The 26,076-nt window shown below is 41.4% G+C and overlaps 1 pseudogene; it reads right to left on the bottom strand.

Moving 5' to 3' along the window:
* Positions 1 to 5,842: 5,842 nt before the first annotated feature.
* LOC119140929 overlaps positions 5,843 to 26,076 on the bottom strand; it is a 37,898-nt pseudogene continuing 17,664 nt past the window's right edge.

Genomic DNA, 26,076 nt, shown 5'->3' with positions numbered 1-26,076 from the left:
CTGCTTTCTGTTTCTAATGCAGAGTTCCCATTTGGTAAACCCAGATTTTATATATATTTATTGGCTTACTTGGCAATAGCCACACGAACTGATTCCTACTTTAATCTGTGCTCCACTGTGATTATCAGGTCTCCTATGACATACTGCTACTGGCCAGCTCCTTCCAGACTGCCCTGGTTTCTCCTCCCCATGGATCTCTCTGATTGGCATCATCCCAGGACATGGCACAAGAAGGTGAGGCAGCGTTAGATGCACGAGCTAGGGAAGCAGGGTTGTCTGCAACTTGGGTTTTAACAAAATTCACCAACCCAGCACACTTTGAACTCCTGGATAATTTATTGTATTCAGCTGTAACTAAGAAGGAAGATGCCCAGAGATGAGGCCTCTCCAGACAAGACCAAGGTGAGATCTAAGCAACGAGAAACTGGACAGAGATTTCACACCCGTATGCTCCCATAGCAAGTATCACACAATCGCAGTAACTCTGCAAGTCTTCCTGACATCCCTGCACAGCTCAGGGCAGAGGTGCTGTGTGTGAAAAATATAGGCATGATTCACGTCAAAATAGAATATGGCGTGATAAGTGTAATTGTTGTACCCTGTGTGAATCTAAAATAATTTGTGACCACTATAACCTGTATCACAATTGTAATGAATGGGCGCATGTAAACAATGTAACCACTTCTTAGAAACTCCGCCTAGAGCTGAGGCAATCGCTACTTAGAAAGTGCACCAAAGAAAGTGCACCAAAGAGACAAAGACCCTGAGATTCTCAAAAGTGCGCCAAAGAAGACCCAATAGGAGGAGAAGGTATACCCTACTAACACAGATGACCCAATGGAGGAAGAGCAGGACGATTATCCAGCGAGAAGAGATTGGTCAAGATGCTGGTATAAAAGACACTGTTTTCAGAACTCTGTGTGATTGTGGTGGAGCTAAGGGAGGCTTTCCGCTCACCCAGCGCTGTTTTTGCTTATTGTTTCTCAGCCTAAATTGATTGAACCCAAATAAAATTGTTTTCATTTATAACATGCGGCACCGCTAAAAGCATCACATAAAAAGCCAAACTATTAAAACAAATGGGAAAATGTGGATTATGAAAAGCAAACATTTGAATAAATCTCAGACACAACAACTGACTTTCAGTCACGCTTATTTGCGGCCGTCTCCCTCAAATGAACCATCCAGAAGCAAGTTGCAGGCCTCTTCCCTGCTCCGAAGGAATCATTTTTCTACTTTGAAAACAAAGGCTGCACAAAAAAGCAACCTGAGTTTGTTCCCAAAGGTTAATCTGATTTGCTGAGCCACAGCTGAATTATTAATGATTAGCGCTGTGGTTTCTATTGAGGTACAAGCAGACAGGTAGCAACCATTAAACCAACAAATCTTTTAAGCCAGCACAGCTCACATCTATGAAGAAGCTCGTCCAACTCCCAGCCTGCTTGGACCACAGGGAAATTTAATTATTTAGGTTTCTCAGCTGCCACATAAATATCAAACATAAAGCATTAGTTCATAATTGAAATGCCGCTGCTCAGCACATGGCAAGAGAAGCTGCATCAGCAGGCATGAGTGAGGTGAGGCTGGCCAGTGCCAAGAGATACGTGGGAACAGGGACTGAGCTTCTTCCCTGAACAAATTCCCACTGCAATCGGTGGGGGAAGAACAGAAAAAAAAAAAAAAAAAAAAAAAGGCAAACTTCAGAATGGATCAATCCAGAAGGTTTTTACTGAGCATGACACGGCTTTAATATATTGCCAAGAGAGTCCAAACAGCTTGACTCCACAAAGTGATGTAAAGGCCTGGACTTATCATCACTTATTAATCTCACATTGATTAAATAAGAAACACTACTGAACTGGAATAGAAAGAATTTCAAAGCCATTGTGTTGCTGTTCACTGCTCTGATATTCCACTAGTTCATTTGCAATCAGAAAATCCATGAAGAATTGAGGAAATGGGAAAACCAGTTTTCCTAGTGCAATTCTCCTCACGAGGAAGCAGAGGCTACGACCTAACACATCGAAATACAAATACACTTAATTGGTTTCGATCAGGGCTTTCCAAAGTACTTGCTTTTCTTCAGCTTTGAAAGCAACACATGTAGGAATAAACTTGTTCCATGTTTCTGTCTGTACATGTAAAATGCATAGAGTGCTTCTGCCTGTAAACCCCAGCATATTTAAAGTAGTTCCATTTAAACAAGTTTTTCTGCATTTTAATTGCATCCCAATTCCCAGGAAATTCCGTGTGACACAAGTTAGATTAAAAAAATATAAACCCAACCATTTCATAAGAAAGCACCACTTAGTCTTTGTACTTCACCATGGAAGATGGTAAGCCTAATTATGAGGATATTAAGCTTTGTAGCTGCTTAAATACATATTCTCCTGGTTATCACATACATGGGTTCCAAATTTCATGCAACATGCCTTAAGGGGTTTCATTCAGTAAGAATCAAGCACTCAAGGGGAAAACCCACCAACCTATAAATGTAAAACTGGATTACAAATAATGATTTAAATCAAGGTTTCCTGCTTTTCCATGCTGATCCTCAGCACAGGAGTTCCCTTTAGATAGCTGTATGGTTTTATAGCTTGTTTGAAACACAAAACTGTTCCACTCCTCTGATGAGGGCAAGCTCATACACATGCTTGCTTGTATGGGGCAGGGGAAGGTGAGCAGACACTCTTCTGTCAAAGTCCTCAATATCAATTATCTTCTTTATCCAGCATTCCTTTACACAGTTATTTACTGTTCAGTATTAACTCCCTATAAGTGACGATCTAGCATGAATGACACAAATGACACAAAATGCTCGTTTGTGGGCACGTGCTCTCACAGATGGAAATTGCTGCCTCCTGAAATAACACACAGCTAAACACTGAACTAAATACTCATGGGTAAAAGTGCTTTGAGCATTGATTTCAACAAATAATTATTTCCATTAGTGCCTCTTCAAAGAGGAGTTAAGGAGAACAAAAAATACTTTTCTTAACCAACAAAACAGCAAAGCAACAGGAACAAAGAGCATTTGAAAAAGCAACTTTGTTTTGTCTCAACTTTTTAGATCATGTGTGTGTATTTCCTGTCCTCCAAACCCCACCGCCATGCACAGGGCAATAGGATTCAGCATCAAGGCCCAATTTAACAGACATTTCTTTCCGCCTCTGCCCAAGACATTTACCACATCATATCAGATTATCGCAAACATTAAGTCCTATGTTTTGTCTAGATGAGCCTGAGGAGGTAACTTTGCTCATCAAATACTATTCATCAACCGCTTCTCCTGTTCCTTACAGCTCCCGATACATGCAAGGGGTAGAGAGCAACGGGCATGAAAGCACAAACTGAGCCACGTCCTGAGAACAGATTAAGGCTGTGGGAAGACCACGATTCCTTTTTCTTATATCAGGTAATTAAATTGCGTTACCTCAGTTTTATTTCCTTGTTATCAGAGGCTGAACTATCAGAGAAGCTGACATTTGGAAGAGCACAAGTTAGCACTAGAAAGCTGCAAGTTATCTGTATTTTGGAGGAGTATTACATTAAACCATCTGGCAGGACTGTCAGAAGCACCGGTATCTGCTGCTATTGCCAACTGCAGGCTGATGAAAGATACAGGGAGCACTACCCAGAGAAAAATAAGTAAACATAGCGCAGGAGAGAGTAATCTTCTGAAGCAACTCTGGGAGATGGACATTTTGTTCCTGAAACACTCTGGAAACACCAAAAACTCATTCAAGAGAGGAGACAGGAACCCACTGAGCACCTGTGACACCAGGGCATTACGTTGCTTTGGCTTGCAAGTCAGTGGGAACTTTTTGAGGAAGAAAGGTGGAAGGGTACAGTAAGTGACCACAACCCATGGCAAAACATTCTCATGAGAAGTAAAAGAAAACCCATAATGTGAGGAGAGGAGATTAAAACACTGAGCGCATTTGTGAGAATCTGCCCGAGGGAAAATAGTTTCAAAAATTAAAAACTCCATAGTAACAGACTGAAAGCTGTTAACCAACATCTAATTTATCACAAACTTCAATCCCTACAACAAAACATTAAAAGGAATTACAGGCAGGAGGAAAAAAAAAATCCATGCAGCAGCCATGCTTACCCAGACCAAAACAAGTACTAAGAAAAACCACAACGAAACAAAGAAACCCCCACACCATAGTGATGATATCAGAAAAGAAAAAACTTTTTACAAAACTACCAGGACTTGGCTGTGAATAGCCAAAACCAAAGTTATGTTATACTCTATCAGGTTTTGGTTTTTAGTATTTTGTAGAAGACAATCTCTTGGATGCCAGCCTAACCTAAGTGTAAAACCCCCACCTTGCTGGCAACAAGCAGCCATTGGGTCATGGTGAACACAAGCATACTGCATGCTGGCACAAGCACTGCTTGGCCATTTTAGAAGCAGAGGTTAGGCTTTGGCTACAGTTTGCAATTACACCAGCTGTCAGAGGACATGGGTGCTGCGAGCTTGCCTGATTTCTGTTGCTCTTGCTCTACTCCAGCCTTCCAATCTGCTAGTGCAGGTTCTGTGCCCGGCCAGAAGGTCCTGCAGAGCTGCTGCAGCTGCGTGCTTGCTGTCCCTAGTGCTACGCAGCTAACCACAGGGCTTTGATAATCCAAAGACCTGCTCATTTGAACAGCGAGGAATCAAACATTTTGAGAACAGCAAATTTTAAACAATCATTAAGAAAGGGACTCTTCTCTTTCCCTGATTATAATAATAACTGAAACATTAAACACCTGCCCCTTGGTCTCATTTTCCCATCAGTAAGTTCCTTTTTAAGCCTGCCATAACTATCCTGTATACATAGACCTCTTCTTACAGCAAAGTGTTTACTTGGACATGGTTCTTCTGAGCCCATTTGAGGCTCTTTTTGCTTCTTCCCCACACTTTTAAAGCTAAAACCATGTAATCACAAAATAAATTGCAGAGGAAGAAAAGTCAACATGCTGCAAATACTGAAACAGCCCCATGTCCAACAGACGGACCTCCCTGTAGGGGCACGTATGCAACGGGAGCTCCTCCTGGTGCAGGCTGGAGACCTGACGAGTCAGATGATCTGGGAGAGCAGAAGGAAACAGAAGTTGGGCTGCCGGACAGTCTGGAACAAGCCACCTGGAACTGTCAAAACCAAAAATGAAATAAAAGGCAAGCCAGTGCAACTGCTTTATGAGATTTCTTTTTATTAAACAGAAGGTTGCAAGTCCTGAATCTTGAAAGACTCTTAAAGAGTACATGAAGCTGGGCAAAACAAAAGAAACCAAACCAACAACAAAAAAAAGGACCTGATGATCCATGGACCCAAACCTCTACACTTTATTTAATATAAAATAAGCTTTGCAAAAACCCAGATGGACTCATAGAAACTGGTTTTGCACATCCTTCTGCGCTGTGTGTTTATCTGAACATGAAATATATTGCAATACGATGCAGAGTGGAGACCTCAACATCCCAGAGCAGAAGACCAAAAAAAAACCCCAAAAAACAACCACACACAAAAATGGGAATCTAGGATTGTATAGCACTCACCATGATCTCTTTGCTGAGAAAGTTCAAAGTTCATTCAGGGTCTTTTGCTCATTAAATTGTCATCTTAATACTGACAGGGTACAAGAGGAGTTATTTCAGATTAGAAATTAGGACAGCAGCAGATACAGGCTCATGGAGGAAAAAGACTGTAGCTTTTCTTATCAAAACAGTTTTGATTACTTGCAGAGTTGATATTTATCACAGTAATCCTACTCTGGAACTTACTACACTAATAGGTCATTTGAAAGCAACCTTCTATAATAAAAACTGTGGCAAGTTTGACCAGTATTTTCAAAGTGAAAGTAACAGCTTCACTTACAAAATCCCACTGCTCTACTGTCTCAGTCTCACGGGTTGGTCTGAGGGAAAAATCTGGCTTCATGATGAAGTATGAAAACCACATGGTGAACAGAACTACCAATCATCAGTCTGGAAACGTTTAAACCACTTCAGATCTTCCTGTTCAAGTGATGCAGGAAACACCAAAACATACAATTAGGATAAGAACAAAAAGATTAAGAAAAGAAAATCTGGAAATTGGTTTGAGGGATTAAAAGAAAACAATCAAATGCTTCCTTTGAGTAGCTACAGAGCCTTAAGCACAGTCTCCATAAACACAAAGGAACATTATTAACATGCAGAGAATTTAACTTTCAAGTGCTGACCTGAAAATGTGATTAAAACCGCCTGTGACCACAGGTGCACCAATTGCCTATCTGGTTTGCATTTGTAATTTTCCAAAAGACAGTAGTTCCTCTCAAGTTTTCAAAACAAAACTCAAATACTTCAAAGCCATTTGATATCACCACTCCTAATTTAGGATAGATGCCTGAAAATCCCTTCTTGGTCCTCACTCCTGCCTTTTAGAAAATAAGAGAGCTGGATAGAAACACCCACACATAGAATCTCTACAGACAACAAAATCTCTCTGCATCTCAAAATACTTCTGCCTTCTGTATCCTGGGTAAGCAGGGTACGGAAAGCTCCTTAGCAGATGATGTAGCGTACAAGTCTTGCACCACGAGCTTCTTTCACTCTCTGGCAGTGGTGCAGGATATTGAGGATCCTATGGAAGCACTTATCCACTTTCAGTTGAGTAAACTCTTTGATATCAGCCTCCACGATAAAAAATTAACCTGGAAAACAAATAATGACTTTGCTATAGAAATTATTATGTTGTAGGATACACTTAATATTTCACAAGTAACAATATGACCTCTTAACAATGCATACGCTGATGAAAAAAATACAATCAGCAGTAGGACAGCCTCACGCTACCTCAGGAACTTTGTTCTGCTTTCTAAATTTGTCATCAGAAAGAGGAATTACCAGCCTTCCCATTAAGTTCAACTACCCTGCATCATCCACAGGACCCATTCAGCGAGCTCCACCTGTTGTCAGCTGCGTCTACTAACATCTCTCAAACCATCCATGCTCCTCTATCCGGTTGTAAAGTCTGTAGTAGTCAAAAACGCCACCCAGGGCCAGGTACGAGATCTTCCACAGATGTGCAAGAAGATGTGCTTAGTAGAAAGTCAATTAAAGCACACCTTGAAGAGCCTTGATGCCTAACAGTAAAATTTTCTTTGAGGCCTTGCCCATAGGTGCTCTGCTCTTAGTGACCTCCAAAGCACTGATGTGAGCAAAACCGAACAGATGCTCAGGGTCTGCCTAAAGACCATAACACAGCTTTACAAAGAAAGGCACAATGTTTCAGTGTTTCTATCATGGAACACAGCTGAGCAGCAGCATAATTTGCATCCCAAGTAATTGCTTTGCAATATCTGAAATGAGCTGTTGCCTGATGATGTCCTTTCAGCAGGCACTCAAGTTCTGGAATTGGCCCTTTGCAAATAGAAGGACAGAGCCCTGCATACATCAGAGCTATGCAACCCACCATCCCCTTGACTTCCATCAGATTTAAAAAAAAATAATTCTTCATTAATTAAGGAAATACAAGAAAAAGACTAACCACTTGGAACGGCATCCTCCCTGTGTCTCTAAGAAAATGGCATAGGAAGGTTCTGCATCAGAGCTGGCAGCCCATCCCTTCTTGTAGTTGATTAACTACTTCTAACAGGCAATTCTCATTATCAAGTGCTTGTAAGAAACCAAGGCCTTGACTGGAGTTAAAGCATTTAAAATGCCTGCAACAGAACCCCAAGAGAAAGTCCCCACAAGCTAACAGTAGACATGAGGAAGGCAGGCAGGAATTATTCTAAATACTGCATAGCTACATTCACTGTGATTTCACATTCAGTCTTTATACACTGCTCAGATAGGAGATAATTATAGATCTAGTAAAAAGACTGTAGATTTAATGCTTCCTGTAACATGGCATAAGGTTTTAACTATTGAATGATGAATGCTCTGCCACTTATCTAAAGAATGATATACCTATGTTTATCTAAAAGTTGGGAAACATCCAAAGACCCTTATTGTTGACATAAAGGATGTACTAATTGCTAATCCCTTGGATTTTTGTTATCTTTAAGAAGGCCATCTGGTCCTAAGTTCTTGTTGTCTATGCAACATGGAAAAGACAAGGACTTTAAATCATGGTCACTAGTTTAGCAAGGAACAGAGTCTGTGCAGAGACAAAGAGGTAAAAAGTTCAATGGAGGAAGACTCCCGATCTTCATCCTGAAGACCCCCAGATGACCACTCCTCAAGGATATTGCGCAGGTGCGAGATATGTGAATGAGTTCCCGGAATTGTAATGAATATGTAAACGATTTCCCGGAAAATTAATGAATAGACATGAGTAGCCTGTATAAAGAAGGGACTGAAAAGTCCCCCTAGGTGTGCATGACTTTGGTGGAGCGATTCCCCATGCACCCAGCGCTGCCGAATAAAGATATCCTCAGCTCACATATTGGTGACTGATTTTTTAAATCACTATGCATCTGCACAAAACCATAAGAAAGAAAGGCAATTATCTTTAAGGGGAAGAAGTCGAAGGAAATAACATATTCTTCTGTAGTATCATGCTTCCAAGTCTTATGTGCAAGAAGTCACAAGACCAGGGGTGTTCTAGCTTGGAAAAAGAGGATAGCATTCTACGTCCTTTTACCCTTAAAGTAAGGCAGAGGCAGCATCATCAACCAAGTTATTGGAAAGTCCTTCCTGTTTAACTAAGGAGAAAGTAGCTGATGCTAGCTGGAAAGCCGCAGCTGCCAGGAAAGCTTTTATTCATTAAACAGATACAATGGAGCTTTACACAGGCAAATCTGTGGTTTTCTGTAAACATCTCATCTTTAAATTTCACCTTATGAGTGATTTAACAGGACACACACTCCACTATGAAGGAGCATCCAAGGACATAATGGCCATTAGAACTAAGGTCCCAGAGTGCCACTTATAAGTGTAGTCTTCCCCAAAATATTGCGTAGCCAGAGCTGAAGAATTAAGAGATCAGTTTCTCACAGACTGGGCTGTTCTGAGAGCTGGTGACACAGATTCTAGTAGAATCTTCCAGAGACAGCAACTGTCAAAAGCTGGAGGTCTTCCCCTAGATGGGAACTATGCTGGAATCTCAACAGAGCTTTCAACACTGCCAATTCACATACAGATGAGAAGTGGAAAGTTTGTTTACTAGGAAAAGAAAAAAACAGCCTAACTGCTTAAAAATATAACTACAGTTGGATAGAGACCATTTGCAATTTCCAGTAACAGGGCGATACACCTGAATGGTGTTAGGAACTCAGGGATAATCTGCAAACCGATTTCGGTCTGTTATACCTGGGGGAGCACCAGAATATCCTTAACCTGTGCAGAATACCATATCTTCTTATATTTGCCCAGAATTCAGGACAGCAACATTCAGCATAGCAGGATCTTTTTTATGAAAAAACAGCGCTGGAAAAAGGGCAGTGGTTTGGTTGGAAGGAGTAGGTGCAGGCACTAAATAACTAGCTAAACTGAATCACCTTACCACCTGGAAGGTTACCCTGATAAACCCGGCAGCATCTTTTCTCATCTTGAAATCAGAGGAAGAGTTCAGCTGGCAATCAGCCCAGGCTGAGAAACTGTGGGAATCCTAAGCAGACACACACTCACAGTAGAAATTTAAGCAAACAAATCAATGATTACACAACCTCATCCTGAAAAATGCAATGGATAAAGACATTTAATCACTTTGAGCAGGCTAGATAAGAACTGTCTGACAGCCTGCGGGACCTTTTCTTTACTTTCTAGATGATTAGTCACAACAAACAAAAAAAAACCCCTACCACACATACACACACACACTCTCTCTCTCTCAGATGCTGAATGTCCTAGTTTCCTAATCAAGCTTTCCAACATAAACAAGAAAATCAAGACTGTCTCTCAGGTACTTTAAGAAATTAAAAGCCTCAATTTTTCAGACTTTAAAAAAATAATACTTTCTGGTAGAAAATTATCTCTGACTAGTTGTAGCTTTCTCAAGCTGCTAGAATGGCTCCTTCATTGCAGCCAAGGCTGCCATGGATCACAGTGCAGTCTAAGCAGCATTCCAGGCCTAGGAGGGCCCTTACAGTGTTTAGTCTCTCCTCTGTAGCCACAGGTTCCAAGTCCTTACTATCATCCTGAGGACAGGAACAGCTAAACCAAAAAAGAAACTTTAAGTTAAAAATGAAGAAGCAAGTCTTTTAAGAAATCCTAGGTTAATATAAACCACTGTAAGACTGAAGCAAAACTTGTCTAGAGAAAAACCAAACTATCAGAGCTCAAATCAGAAGTCAGTTATGTGAAGTATTCTGGCTGCATGTCTTTAATATGCTAAAGTCCTTCACAACACTGACTTTCATATCACACGTTTACCCCACAGGTTTCAAAACAGTGCCAGGCACGTCCATTGTATCAGAATTGCTTCCCTACAGAACAGCTGCGTTTAGAATCTAGAGTTAGTGATGTTATCACCGCAATATAATATTGAGAGAGTCTTGATCAGCAGCAACAAATCCAAAGGAAGGAAGAAAAAGTCATAATTTGTCATAAGGTGATTTCTGAGTACCCAGTGAATGCTCAGGACAGAACGTTCTTGCATTCTGTTCAGGGCAAAAATTGAGAGGCCAAGGTGTCAGAAAACGTCTCTTTCTGTGAGACAGAAGAAAGTTTGCTCCACATTTTACATCCGAACTTGGAAACATGTGGGTATTCTAAGGACATTGCCAAGCTTGACATGTGCAATACACCCCTCCAGGTATAATTACATACTTGTTCTCAAAAGGAAAGGAATGTCAAAAAGGAGATTTTAGTATTAGAGATTTACTGTGCCACATATCTTTGGAAAAATTAAGCTGTAAGTACAACTTGCTTTTAAATTGAGAGAAAGACATTTTGGTGCATTTTTGCTCCCTCTATGCTTTTAAGAGGAGAAAGCTTCTTAAATTATCAGACAGCCCTGTCTCTTCCACAAACCCACTGCAGCATGACCGATTACCCTAATTTCCCAACTTCAGAACAAATTTTTAATAGCTCATGTCCTTTCTAGCTTAAAAACTGAAACCACAATTTATAGTTTGGTTATCAAACTAGGAGTTTCCAGAACTTATGGCGATTCCAAATTAAATCTTTGTGCACTCACAAGTTTTTGGTACAACAGACCATGAAAGTGACATGTCTTCAGGGAAAACATAAAAAGTATCCAAATCAGTTATGAGAAAACTGTTCAGTCAAAACAATAACCCTTGTTGCTACACTGTATGACTTTATCCAGAAGAAGTGACTGGATCTTATACTGACTACGCAGTTATGTATAGTAAGAAAACATTAAGATATACATAAGATATATTCCTTAAGGCCTAGAATCTGATCTGGAAATTAATTTTATTTTATTTCTCTTCTCCTCCCCTTATATCAAAGGACAACCAGAACTTTCATTGCTCCAGACCGTCAAAATGTTGCTCATCCCCAATAGTGGATAGGAATTCTTTGGGGCCAAATGCAATTTAGACTGTGGCACCCTGTGCTGGGAAGGGAGGGAAAGCCCTGCTAAGTCTAAAGTTTATTATTTTTTTTTCCTGTTCTCTGCCTGAGAATAAGCAATAGCAGGTTTTCTAAAATTTTTCAGGACTGACAGTTTTAAACACTCCCACAGGTTAGACCATTCCACCAACTACCAGAATGCCTGGATAGACTATTTTCTGAGAAAAAGATGCTGTAAGTTACACTACAACATGAAAAGCATGTTCTGTCATTAGTTCATCATTCAGTATTTTCTCCAGTATTTTTATACTTGTGCTGCAATATCCAAGTGTTATGAGCTTGGTACTAACAAAGGGGGGGGGGGGGGGGGGGGAAATACCTTTTGTATCCTTTGTTTCTTCTTCCAGGAACCTATGGTAGAGACTTCTGACTGCTGCATTCATAGATTTCAAAGGCTGATGCAAGATCTTGTACTTGCCCGCCACAGCCTTCTTCATCTCTTGAACAATTGCATTAATCTGATCATATGTTAAACGACCTTTCATATACCTACAAATAGAAATAAAAATCAGTAACCAGAAAGTCACAAAGTTCTGTGTTTATTTTTCTTTCATCAGCCTTAACTGAACATGCTATTCCTAGTTAGAGGCAGTTTCTTCTGCTTTGTGTTAATGAATAAGCGTTCTCGTTAATTTTGTTCATTTCCTTGACTGTATTAATAATCTTGAAGGTAAAAAAGCCATGATAAAACCTAAACCAGAAAGAAGAAACATTAGAAAGCTAAGTTAACAAGTAAAAAATATTCAGTGCTTAAGCTCTAAGGAGCCTTCCAAAATGGAATAAAGGTTGCTTTTATAGCATACCACTTAAACCACAAACACAGAAAAAACAAGCAACTTTGCAACAAACATAGCATGAGCCAAAACTGAAATTAAATGTTTCTGCTTAAGAGGGCAATTTGGTTCATGTGATAACCATAAATAACCTGTGTTTGATCTTACAGCCATTCCTTTGTGTTTTTTTTAAGAAATACCAGTTCTGTGTTGGTTTTTACATGTTATAATGCAGCCTACTGAGCTACACAGACACAGTTCTGCACTACCAACATCCGCTTCTGAACTTCCAGAGCATTTCATAAAACTAGTACTAAAATAATAAGATCTGCTGATAATAGCCTAGAGGTACAGGAAGCACAGAAGATAAAAACAAAGTGATGTGGAAATATTAGAACACTCGAATACTTGCAATAAGACTATTCAGTATTTATAGATGTAAAGGCACGCATTCAAGGAAAAGGAAACATGCTACAAACTGAGAAGCCATTATTTAAAAATGAAATCTGAAACTCATATGCCAAGCAGTAAGCTAAATACAAAATAAAACCCCATAAAACACTTCTGTAAAAGCCAGAGCAACCTCACAACTTGAATTATCCTATGATCTCTGCTCAGCTTCTACAACAAACCAAACGTGGCTGTTTGTGTTTGGTTTGGTATGTTTGCAGATGTGTGGCATTGAGAAAAATGTTATAATTTATTTTAAGAATGAGTGAGGTTCTTTAGGTCAGTGCATCAGGCAGCTAAAAGCTGTAGGACAGTACGACTGAAAAGATCAATGAACAGGAAATTCTTCCCTCATTTTAATCTTAATGGAAAAACTCAATCTTTGTAAAACACACAAAGAATTTAAAGTACAAGTAGCTAATCGATAACAAATTCAATATTCCAAACCAGAATGCGGGTAGGCATTCTACAATTGCCAACTAAAAGCTAAGTGTTTGCTGTAGATTTTAATAATAGCCAGTCCCTGCTGGGGAGACAGTTCTGCACTGGGTGCATAAAACCTCCTGAATTCAAAGTAGTTGCTCTAATTTCAGACTGAATTGCAACTAAGTTATTTGCAGCTGTTTTTCAACTTTATTGATACTTTGATTAATCCAGACTTAAAGTCGGAGGTGCAGCTATTTTTGTAAAAATACTCTTTGCACACATAACATCTTTTCAAATAAAAGCAGCATTACCACCCCTGAAATGCAGCCGCACTCAGCATAAACAAGTAACACAGCCCATAACCACAGAAGGGCTTTGCCTGTATACATTAACTGCTATTTATTGCTCTATTTGCATCCCTTAGCCTAGTTATAAAGTCACAGGGGAACAGGCAGAACTATAAAGATTAAGGCCAAAGGTATAAAATACCTGTATTTATGTTCATATGCTCCCACTATCAATAGACACACAGTGAATATACTTAATAAAGCCAAGAGAACACCTCAGCTCACCCTGGAGCAGGAACAAAGAAGCAGGATTTGGGTGCCTAAACCTAAGAACTGAGTGCTCTTTGAGAGGCCCTCAGGCATCTAAGATGCTCACACAGGGCCAGAAAATGTGCTGGGGTTCACAGAAAATTCAGTAACTAAAGATCTAGCAGCACACACTAAAGCACCTGCAATGGCACCAGACAGTTCTGCTTAGGCGACTGAAACACACCATCAGCAGCCAGGCAGCCAAGCGGTTTTCTGGTTTCGCCAACTGTACCAACTCAATGTTCAGTGACAAGAGTGGGAGTGGGAGCACACGGTAAGCATGGAGACATCGGTGTCACAGACACTTAAATGCAGGCGCCTTAATCCGAAACTAATTTGTCAAGAGCAACTGGATTTTTTCTTTTGTGCTTAACTAAGGGTCATAAAAACTCCAGCTGTTCCAGTCTTTTCATGTTTCTATCCAGCCGTGGCTAGCAAACCCATAAATGCTAACATTTATTTCAGTCCATACCTACACTAACACAAAAATACATGTTGAGAAGTTCTAAATTCATCCATTTAATTTATATTTAGAATAATTTTAAGATCTGCTTCACTACACCAAAAGCAAAAAACATTCAGAACTTTTTTTTCATTTTAAAACAAGTGACCCAATTTATTTTTTTAATCTACAGAAGCCTTTTTCAAAACATTTTTTTCCCATAGGTATGAAAACCAAAGCACAGTGCTGTGTTCTTCAAAGAAAAGAATATCAATATATCACATATATACCACCTGAAAAGATATAAATCTCCTAATGGCCAGCCCCTGCTCCCTCAAAAACACTTAGGCTAAAAGAAACATATATGCCATCTTCTGAGACTTGAGAGTTATAATGAATGTGCAGATTCTAAAATATCTTAAGCAGTAAGAATTTCAGACACAGAATAAAGCAAGCATTTTCCTCTGCCTTGAATTCAATGTTAACTGAGAAATCTACTGTGCAATTTCCTTTCTCTTCCCCCAAAAAGTGCCTTTCTGCAGCAGATGTGAAGGGTAAGATAATCTGCAAGTTTCTTACTGTGCGGAAGTATTTCATTTGATAAAGGTACTCCACATCTGCGCCTTAACACAGCATGTACCTTTGTTAAATACCTGCTGAACAGTTCTAAAACTATGAAGTCACTGAAGACTGTATAAGCCTTTCAGTGCCCTAATGATGTTTGAGGTAGATTCTCCTTTGCGTTCAGCGCAAAGCAGGTGAAAACCACCTAGATTTTTCAGTTGCAGTCTACCACAGCTGTGGGAAGGGAGAGAGGAATGAGACTCTTGGCAGATGCAAAACCCACGTGTCCTGGTTTTGGCTGGGACAGAGTTAATTTTCTTCTTAGCTGCTGCGGTGCTGTGTTTTGGATTTGGTGTGAGAACAATGTTGATAGCACACTGATGTTTTTAGTTGTTGCTGGGTAATGTTTATACTAAGTCAAGGACTTTCAGTTCCTCAGGCCTTGCCAGCAAAAATGCTGGAGGGGTACAAGAAATTGGGAGGGGACACAGCCAGGACAGCTGACCTGTACTAGCCAAAGGGATATTCCATACCATAGGACATCATGCTCAGTATATAAACTGGGTGGAGTTGGCCAGGGCCCACTGATTGCTGCTCAGGGTCTAGCTGGGCATTAGTCAGTGTGTGGTGAGCAACTGTATTGTACATCACTTGGGCTTTTCCTTTGTGTTTTTTGGTTGATTGATTTTGGGTTTTTTCCCTTTGGGTTTTATTCCTCTCTCTTTCTCTCTCCTTTTGATTGCAATTGTTGTTGTTATTATTATTATTAATAAATTTTATTTTATTTCAATTAGTAAGTCATTCTTATCTCAGCCCACAAGATTTACCTTTTTCCCTGATCCTCCACCCCATGCCACTAGGGGAGGTGGAGGGAGCGAGCAAGCGGTAGGTAGGTGCTGGACGGGGTTAAACTAGACCACCATGATACCCAGCTGGTATGGGATTTAGACACATATGTGATACATATGCACAGTTGTACTTTATTAAGACCCTCAGACAGGTTTAGCATAGGCACAGTCCCGTACTACTAGCACAGCTGTGCAGCTCTGGGACCAGAGCTGCGTAAAAATGCACTAGTATCCCTTCTTACTACTGCCAGCAGGTATAAAAGAGATCCCACATCAGAACCAATGCAGACTTGGGGAACCGGGATATGAATCTAACTCTCATTGTTCTAAAAGAATATGTTAGGTGTGCGAAAATTTGGGTCACAAACATTTACTGCTTAGATTTGATTAAACAGTATAGGAAATTGCAAGCTTGGCAGACTCCCCCAGTCTTGTATTATAACCCTGCAAGGCAACAAGAAAAAACCTAGTAGATTAATAATCTATTTAAATTCATGTAAATCTTCCCCCACAGAACAAACATGCTTTTTCCGTCTGAATAAAAAAATATTCCTATAGCTCCACAAGCACACTCCAAGATGCAACCTTTCTATAAACCAGCAACGCAGAGAACAGTATCCATATGGCCTCTGTCTCCATCCTCCCCACCCACAAACAGCAGTGGAAAACCTTCCACTTCCAAGGATAATGAAACACTTCCTTTACACTTCATTACATGGAAGATCATAACTTTAACTGCAAGTTAAAACAACATTTGGCTGGAATGGTCTATGTCTACATTTCTTGCCATAGCAGAGATAAAGATCAAAAATTCCTATGCCCCAAAATTTACCTTTCCAAAATTTTATCAGGAGAGAAGTACCTAAGGAAATAAATCCCCCAAATACTAGAGATGATCTTCAGAATAAAAATACTGGGTACATGCACTTTTAAGAAGTAACCAAAAGAGTCCTTTAGCATTAGCTCAACATTCAGGCTCCTTTGTTTTTTGGGCTGATGTGGATAACTGGCTAGCTGAAAAAGGTCTCATAGACATAGTCCAGCTGGCTGGACAAAAATGCACATCGCTCTCAGCTTATCTGAAGTAAAGCAAAATACACTGTCTTTGGCTGTCCTTGTTACACAATAACAGGAAGATTGCGGTGGGAAAAGAATGTTGCAGGTGGGAACAGAAAACTACAGAAGAGAAACTAGGGGTGGGCTTGGTATTTAGGCAACTAACAATAATGAGCTTAACTTTTGTAATATGTATGAGCTAATTATAACAAGGCATAAAAGGTGACTGTAAGAGACAATAAACGAAGTCTGCTGATCACTCATATTGAGCGACTGTGTCTTCCCTCCGTCGCGACAAATGGCGCCCGAACAGGGACCCTAGAGAGGGCTGAACCTGCGAGCCACGGTTCGACGGAGATTCGGGTACCGGTCCTGAAAGCAGCGCAGGAGGCGGAAGGGCACAGTCCCCGCGCCCGGGAGCACCTACAGAGGGTCCCGCCGGCCACGCGTCGCCGGAGTCTCGCAAAGGCTGCAACAGCGCTGACGAAGGTATGGGGAGACAAGCGACGTATGATTCGCTCATATGCTTTTTAGAAAAGCGGAGCGTTCGGGACATAGATTGTAAAAAGGAATTACCCGGGTTATTAGCGTATGGCATAGCATCAGGGACCCCCGCGGCAGCGGCGAGCGGCGGCGCGCAGCCCGGCAGGCCCCTTCCCGGCCGCGGTTTCTCTCCAAGGCGGCACCCCCCCACACCCCCCCCCCTCCGATCGGCGCCATGGCGATGCAAGCGGCCAAGCGAGCTGACATCTGGCTGCCCCCAGAGGTCAATCGGGTCCTTTATATTCGGAACCTGCCGTATAAAATCACAGCGGAGGAAATGTATGATATCTTTGGGAAATATGGACCTATTCGACAACTCAGAGTTGGAAACACTCCTGAAACAAGAGGAACAGCTTAAGCTCCTCAAGGAAAAATACGGAATTCATTACAAACCCACCAAAAAAAGTGCTTCAGATGTCCCCTACAAGAAATGGGTTTCTACCTTGAACTAGCAAACATCTCTGTGCTTAAAGAGAAGCCTTTTTGCCTTGATGGAGATAATTTATGCTGTATTCTGTATTTATGCTGTATTCTGAATGTGGAAATTGGTTGGGACTAGGAGGCTGGCTTAAAGGCATTTTGCAAATGGGATTATTATTTTTGATCATTATTGTAATAATAGTTTTTTGATCAAAACCAGCCAAAATTATTTGTAAGCATTAGGCATATCTGGAAGAGAATGCCTTTATTTGAATCAGCAGTTAAGGTGTAGTTTAGTCTGATGCTGTGGTTTTATCTGCTTCTGGTGAATTTTTGAAGTGATGAAATCAGAGATACAAGGTATACTAAGAGTTATGAGGTAATAAGGTAATAATCTAAGTAAGGGTGCTGTCTTTTATATCTACAAGTGCAATATGCTTTTATGTAGCAGAGAGAAACTTTGACAATAATGTTGCTTGAGCGAGATGTGCATGTGACAACTTGGGAAAAGGGATATCACAACTGGAGTGCAACAGTGTTTCTATGTCTGGCAGAGTGAAATCTTTCAAGACCTGAGTTTAGACAGTCTAAAATAAATTGTTAGTATTCAGAAAACCCATCTTAAGCCTCTTTTGCTTACATAGTGTTATGGAAGTCAACTGCTATTGTAGAGAATTAATGATTTTTTAATACATATTAACAAATACTACTATTTTAACTTGAGGCAGTTGAGTGAGAAATACTCACGTGTAGCATTTGAGGGAATGTCGGCATAAATCGCACTTACAGTAAGACTGCATTTTTAATTACTGTACTCGTTAAGATTCGATGATGCCATAAGGCTAAGGCCTTTTATCACAGATCGGTTCTGAACTAAAAGGTGTGTGCACATGTAGATATGCACATCTGTGTTATTTTCCTTAACTGGCTACAAAATAATATAATTAGGTTGGGGACTAGATCTTGGGAATTTACCTATTATACTTCTGTTTGTTAAGGAAAGTGCATAACATACAGCACCCATGTAGGTGTAAGAAACTATGGACTAGGGTATTGTTTATTAAGATTTATGTTAAGCCCAATGTAAAGATTAGGCAACAAAAGATAAGATAACCGCCAGGTGTCCAGGATGCCACTTGTGAAAGATAAGATAACAGCCAGGTGTCCAGGATGCCGCTTGTGCATATGAATGAAGGGTCAACACCTCCACTACTTCATGAACAGGAAAGTAAAAAAAAGGTATAAAAAGGGACTGTTTGAACTGCTCAGGATGGCAGTTGGCGGAGCGCAGACTCCCCTGTCGTCCAGCGCTGTTTTTGCTCATATTCTACTTGCTATAATTAATAAAAATTTTAATTGGATTATGATCTATTGTGGTCTCAATTTATAACAATTCTGGTGCCGTGACTCGGATTAGGAACGGTGGGCTTTGGTCCTCCGGGGAGGCGCCCCGCGACATTTCGCGGCCCCGCGACCAACAGCTTACTCCAACCTTACCAACGAACCTAAATTCTAGAATAATGAGCAAAGGAGAAACCGGTAAAATCCCATAAAAATTCTGTGCACGGGAGTCCGGACGAAGACGCAGGACGAGTAAGTATATTGCGAATTTGTTCGCGGGTTTGCCGTTCGGGCGGGATTGGGTTTCCTGGAATATAACGAGTGAGAGGTTCGATATACTGAACCAAGCGAGTGCGGACTCTTAAGTACTGCGTCTCCCATCTCCCGCGAGGGACTGGGCCAGGAACAAGGGGAGCGAGTGAGTGTATGTTTGTGGATATTCCAGAAGATGGGGGCGAAGGGCAGCAAGCCTTCGACTCCCATGGGAAGGGTACCCACTGTACCTAAGAATACCCCTCTGGCATATATCTTAGACAATTGGAGATATTTCCCTGGAACTCTAGGGAAAGATAAGCAGAAGATGATAGAATATTGTACTAAGATATGGGGAGGGAAGAAAATTTCTAAAAATGTCTTTTGGCCAGTCTATGGGTCAGAAGAAGATTGGGTAAGACAGCAATTAAACCTCTGGGTTAATAATAAAAAACCCCTTAACCCGGAGGAGAGTCGATATGCGGAAGTGTGGCTAGAAAGACCGGGAGCTAGACTTTACCCACTGAATGAAATAAAAACTAAACAAAAGAAAAAGCAGGAAGAGTTGGACGAAACCCTTCTAACCCCCCCTCCTTACATTCCTCCTTCTGCTCCCGCAGAGGTCCCCAGAGCGCCCACTCCCCCACCAGAGTCGGAACAAGGGTCTCCCCCTCTTCCTAGACGCATAACTAGAAGTCAGAAAGGGGCAGCTCAGATGTACATCCTAAGGGAAATACCCATGGGGGGACCTCAACCTGTGATCGGATATATTTCCGTACCCCTAAACTCGGCTGACCTACGAGATTTTAAAAGAATTGAGATGGGAAACTTAATTGAGGACCCACTCGGAGTGGCAGAAAGATTAAATCAATTTTTTTGGACCAAACCTTTATACTTGGGATGAGATGTAATCTATCCTTGGTCAATTATTTAGTACCGAGGAAAGAGATATGATGACGAGCAGGAATGAGACTGTGGGATGCTCAGCATGCCTAGGAACCCCAAGCAGATATTAAATGGCCACTCCAAAGACCTAATTGGGATAATCAGGATCCAGTGCATAGAACTCATATGCAGGACCTGAGAACTATAGTAATTCAGGGGATTAGGGAAGCAGTACCCCGTGGCCAGAATATCAATAAAGCATTTAATGAAATGCAAAAGAAAGATGAAAGCCCTACTGAGTGGCTGGAACGACTGAGGAAAGCCCTTCAGCTGTACTCTGGGGTAAATCCAGACGACCCTTTAGGGTAAGCGCTCCTAAAAACTCAGTTTGTGGCAAATAGGAGAGTCAGGGGCTCTATATCTTAGGGGACCGGAGTCATCATGAGCCCTTGATAAAATTAAAAATAGGTCCCCATAAACAAGAGTTCACCTTTTTAGTAGACACTGGGGCTGAAAAATCAACTATTAAGCAAATACCTGAGGGATGTAAAGTTTCCCCTGAAAAAGTACAAGTAATTGGGGCAAAAGGAGAACCCTTTAAAGTAAGCAAAATCAAAAATGTGGTATTCGAAACTGAAAATAAATTTGGAATGGGTGAACTCTTGCTCGTCCCTGAAGCAGAATTTAATCTGTTAGGACGAGATTTAATTGTTGAATTGCAATTAGAAATTAAAATAAAAAATCAAGAGCTAACAGTGATATGGAGAAATAGTGTGAAATGGCGACAATGGACATCGATTGTGATTGTATATGTCTGCTCAGGAATGTGGGTATGGTGACTGGTCATGGGTGCGGTGTCTGGTCACATAGCCACACAGCTTTGAGGAGACACCTACAGTTTTGAGGAGATGCCTGCCCGTCTTCCTCTAACAAAGGGGCTATTTTAAAAAAGAATGAGAAAAGGATGAGAGACATTCCAATGCTATCTAGAGGGAGGGAGTGCTAAGTCTCCTTGCTGGAGAAGATCGGATGGTCACAAGGACATGAATCACCTACAAACCTGCAAGACCACCACATTCCAGGCAAAGGACTGATAAGCTAATTAACATACAAAGCGGGGTTTAGGTAACAAATATGTGACGTGCGGAATTAGACTCTATAACTCGAAAGTTATAAAGTAGGTATGTTTATTGCGCGCAGATGCACGGGGGATCGCTCCTCCACAAGCGTGCATACCCGAAGTGACGAACCATCTCACATTTATACAATGAACAAATGAATATTCAATTAACGCCTATACATATTCGTTACCTAAACCCCGCTTCGTATGTTAATTAGCTTATCAGTCCGTTTCCTGGAATGTGGTGGTCTTGCAGGTTTGTAGGTGATTCATGTTCTTGTGACCACCCGATCTTCTTCAGGTGATTGTGACCACCCAATCTTTTCCAGCAAGGAGACTTAGCACTCCCTCCCTCTAGATAGCATTTGACTGTCTCTCATCTTTTCTTATTCTCTTTTAAATAGCCCCTTTGTTAGAGGAAGAAGGGCAGGCGTCTCCCCTTTGTTAGAGGAAGAGGGGCAGAGGGGCAGGCGTCTCCTCAAAACTGTGGTTGTCATCGCACCCATGACTAGTCACCATACCCACATTCCTTAAACAGACACATACAATCACAATCCATGTCCATTATCCCCATTTCACATTATTTCTCCATATCATATGTATAGGCGTTAATTGAATATTCATTTGTTTTATTGTATAAATGTGAGATGGTTCGTCACTTTGGGCATGCACGCTTGTGGAGGAGCGATCCCCCGTGCATCTGCGCGCAATAAACATACCTACTTTATAACTTTCGAGTTATAGAGTCCAATTCCGCAGTCAGTTTGGCGAGCCAGGCAGGAGGATTTCTGCTCGGCTGAGGGACCAGCTGCGGAGCGGACGCTCCTAGGCGCGCCCCGGGAGATTTCCTCGGAGGAGCCTCCTCTTCTCAGCTGTTCACCCGGGAGCAGAAGAGAAACCCCTGGATCCACGGATAAAACGGTATGTTTAGTAACGGGGCGGCTGGTGAGACGCACGGAGACGTCCGGCGCGCAGCGTAGTCCCCAGGAGGAAAGGTACCTTGGGAGGGGGTTTGCTGACCAAGGGGTGGCTGCTAGCGATCTTGAGGGCAGATCGAGCAAACCCGAGGTTACTGCCATTCCTAAAAGCCCGGAGGCCTCGTGACGGAAAGCGGGGGGCGGGATGGAATAAGGCGGAATCTCACAGGAACAAGAGGGACCTCAGAGCAAAAGTAAAAGGGAAACTTTTGCGTAGGAAAAAGAGGAAGCTAAAAACTTCCTTTAGGTTGTCTTAAGAATTGGGGAATTCCTGGAATGTAACAACTGAAATAGCGCTCTGTGTCTTGTTTGTTCTATGTGTTGTCTTGTTATATGTTCAAAACTCGGAGTTATGAAATGTATGTTGAAAAATATTAACATTCTGGTAATTCGTGGCAAATAGCGGAAAACTTAACACTCTGCTTAAGACCAGGAAAAATTGGTTTTTGTTTGTTGTTTGTTTTTTGGCAATTGTTCATTGAAATGCATACTTTGTGAACTGTTAGTGTTCCTAAGAGTTTGTACATAAGTGCACGGTACCGTATAACATACTGCTTGTGTGACTGCGGGCTGCCCGGAGAGTGTGAATGGTGTGATTGAGATGCGCATTTTGATTTTCCGTGTATAGCTTAATTATTTTGACTGAGTGTGAGTGCAAGAGTGCTTGAGACAGGCGTTTGAGTGCAAAACGAGTAAAAAGCTATCCGCGTTTCCAACCTTGGGTGGCTAAGGCGGCCGGAAAAAAAAAGAAAAAACAAAGTAATTAAAATTGCAAAATGGGAAATGGAAGGAGTAAGCCCTGTGAAAAATGGCCCTTGGGTTGTATATTAAAACATTGGAGTGATATTTTAGGACATGGTGGTACCGAAAATAGAAGGAAATTGGTTAAATATTGTAATCAGTGGTGGCCTTTGTATAAATTGGAGAGTGATGCGAAATGGCCTCAGGAGGGAGGAACGTTAGATTATAACACTCTCCTGCAATTAATGTTGTTTCTGAGGACAGAGGGAAAATGGGACGAAGTATCGTATGCAGACATGTTCTTCGTCCTCCGGGACAAACCTGAGTGGCAAAAGGACTGTGGATTAGTACCCCCTCGGGATCCTATGGTACTAGCACTAGAAAGAGTGTGGGATTAACATCACCTGATCTTTGATTGTGGCTCTAGAAAAGGATAGGAAAAAACTGAGACCTAAACTAGAAAGATGTTCTTGTTGAAATTTTTGTGTTAAAAAGTTCAGGTTGCAGTTCCTTCTGTGGAGCAACCAGAATGAAACACGTTGTAAGATATAAAAACTTGTACTGATGTATGTAAAACCTGAGGCGGGTGTGTGTGTGTGTAAGTGTTGGGGTGAGTTTGTACAAACCCCCGCACCCCCTCGAAGGTGCGACTGAATCATGCTGGGATGCATGGCAGGATGTTTTCTGTTTGCCTGCGAAGGCATGATATGTAATAACACAGACTTAAAGCAACAAGTAGCAGATTTGCATTCAGGGTAAGAAAGAGTTAAAACAGAAGTGCTGCTGCAGAGGCAGGCTTGTGTAACCTGCAGAGCAGGAAGAGCATCTCCTGCCCCGAACCCTTCTGCTGGGGAGGAGGAGGGGGTTGCTATTGCTGACGATTGAGCAGAAGGACCTGATAATGTCACCCCAATTGCTGCAGCATTTGCAGTACAACAGGACCGGTAACGGCCCCTCTAGGGCAGGGAATGGGTATGAGGTGGAATTTCAGTGAATACAAAACCAACTTACTTGTTAAACTTCAGTTAAAAATAAATAAATAAATAAATTTGTTACAGTTGTGGGAGCTGCTGGCCACCAGGAAAACATCCTGAAACCTTTAAAGTACAAAGTAAAAAAAAAAAAAAAAAAAAACCAAATAAGAATGCCAAATTCACTAAAATCTTTGTTGGGATGAGATTTATTAGAACATCTAGACGTTTAAAGAAGGGGAAATGAAATTAAAAGTTAAATATGATCAAGTAATTTTAATATTGAGCTTATCTTTAATTCAACAGAAAAGAGGAAAAGAGGACCTCCCTGAAGTAAGAGAAATTTTTAACCAGGTGTATCTGAAAATAAATTCCAGGAAAGGTGAAAAATGCTTTACCTGTTACAGTAAAAATGATAAGGGGGAGGCTTGCCCAGTTCAGATGAAAACAATATCCCTTGGTCAGCAAGGCTGTGGGGATATTGGCAGAAAAAGTGAAATAAAATACACTCTGTAGTAGTTCTACTAATGTAAATCTGTCTTTTGCCATGACAGTGACTTGTTATGGGATGTGCAGATGAAACTCTGCATTGACAACGAAGTACAAGGAATAAGGTTGGTCAGGTGCCTCCTACCATAGTCAAGGGCAAGACTGGGTTGGCCTCTGTGTTTGCCACCAAGAAGAATCTTGAGCTCCGCTGCTGGCTGCAACCCAGTAGGCGTTGAGCGGTGGGAATATATGCCATGCCAGACCTTGATGTGAGGAATGGCCCCCGCTGTTATAAGAGGGTCATCCAGGAAGGAAGAACATAAGGTGGCCCATAGAGGCACTGATTTGGAAATTGGAAACTGCCTGGCCGACCATGAGGCCAGACGAGTAACAGAGGAGGTAGGAAAGGAGGAATTATCCTTAATACCAGACGATAAAATCCAAACTGTAAGTACAGATCAAGAGCCAAACTATTCTAAAGAAAACTTAAAGGTAATTCAGGACATGAATGATAAAATAAAATTAAGTAAGTGGACTTATTTAAGGGATGGTTGTATAGTGGTACCATCCAATTTAATATGGACCACAGCCCTATTATTAATAAGACGCATTGGGGAGCTGATACTTTATATAAAAGTCTAAATCAGAATTGATAGTGACGTGCGGAATTTAGACTCTATACTCGAAAGTTATAAAGTAGGTATGTTTATGCGCGCAGATGCACGGGGGATCGCTCCTCCACAAGCGTGCATACCCGAAGTGACGAACCATCTCACATTTATACAATGAACAAATGAATATCAATTAACGCCTACCCCGCTTCGTATGTTAATTAGCTTATCAGTCCGTTTCCTGGAATGTGGTGGTCCGCAGGTTTGTAGGTGATTCATGTTCTTGTGACCATCCGATCTCTTCAGGTGATTCATGTCCTTGTGACCACCCAATCTTCTTCAGGTGATTGTGACCACCCCAATCTTTTCCAGCAAGGAGACTTAGCACTCCCTCCCTCTAGATAGCATTTGATGTCTCTCATCTTTTCTTATTCTCTTTTAAATAGCCCCTTGTTAGAGGAAGAAGGGCAGGCGTCTCCCCTTTGTTAGAGGAAGAGGGGCAGGCGTCTCCCCGTCTCCCCTTTGTTAGAGGAAGAGGGGCAGGCGTCTCCTCAAAACTGTGGTTGTCACCGCAACCCATGATAGTCACCATACCCACATTCCTTAAGCAGACACATACAATCACAATCCATGTCCATTATCCCCATTTCACATTATTTCTCCATATCATAGGGCGAAACTTTATACTGTAATAAAACAGGTGACTCAGCCATGAAATGTGTTTACGCAATAATCCCAATACAGCAAATAAAATAAAACTAGGGAACATTAGCAGAGGGAATGTTTCTAGGGCAACATTGGCAGATCGATTCTCGGACTTCCTTGAAAAGGGGGGTATCGATATTGTTGGCACTAACAGATACCTTTTCAGGTTGGCCAGAAGCCTTCCCGTGCAGAACTGCTTAAGCCCGGGAAGTGACCAAAATACTACTCCAAGAGATAATACCTAGGTTTGAGTCCCAGCAGTAATGTCCTTGGATAGAGGCCACATTTTGTGTCCAGAATAGTACAACAGATCAGCCACCATCTAGGAATAGATTGGTAATTACATAC

This window comes from Falco rusticolus, chromosome W, assembly GCF_015220075.1.
Source record: "Falco rusticolus isolate bFalRus1 chromosome W, bFalRus1.pri, whole genome shotgun sequence".
Taxonomy (NCBI): Eukaryota; Metazoa; Chordata; class Aves; order Falconiformes; family Falconidae; genus Falco; species Falco rusticolus.
Note: the sequence above shows the minus strand (reverse complement) of the source record. Positions and strands in the feature narration are given on the sequence as shown.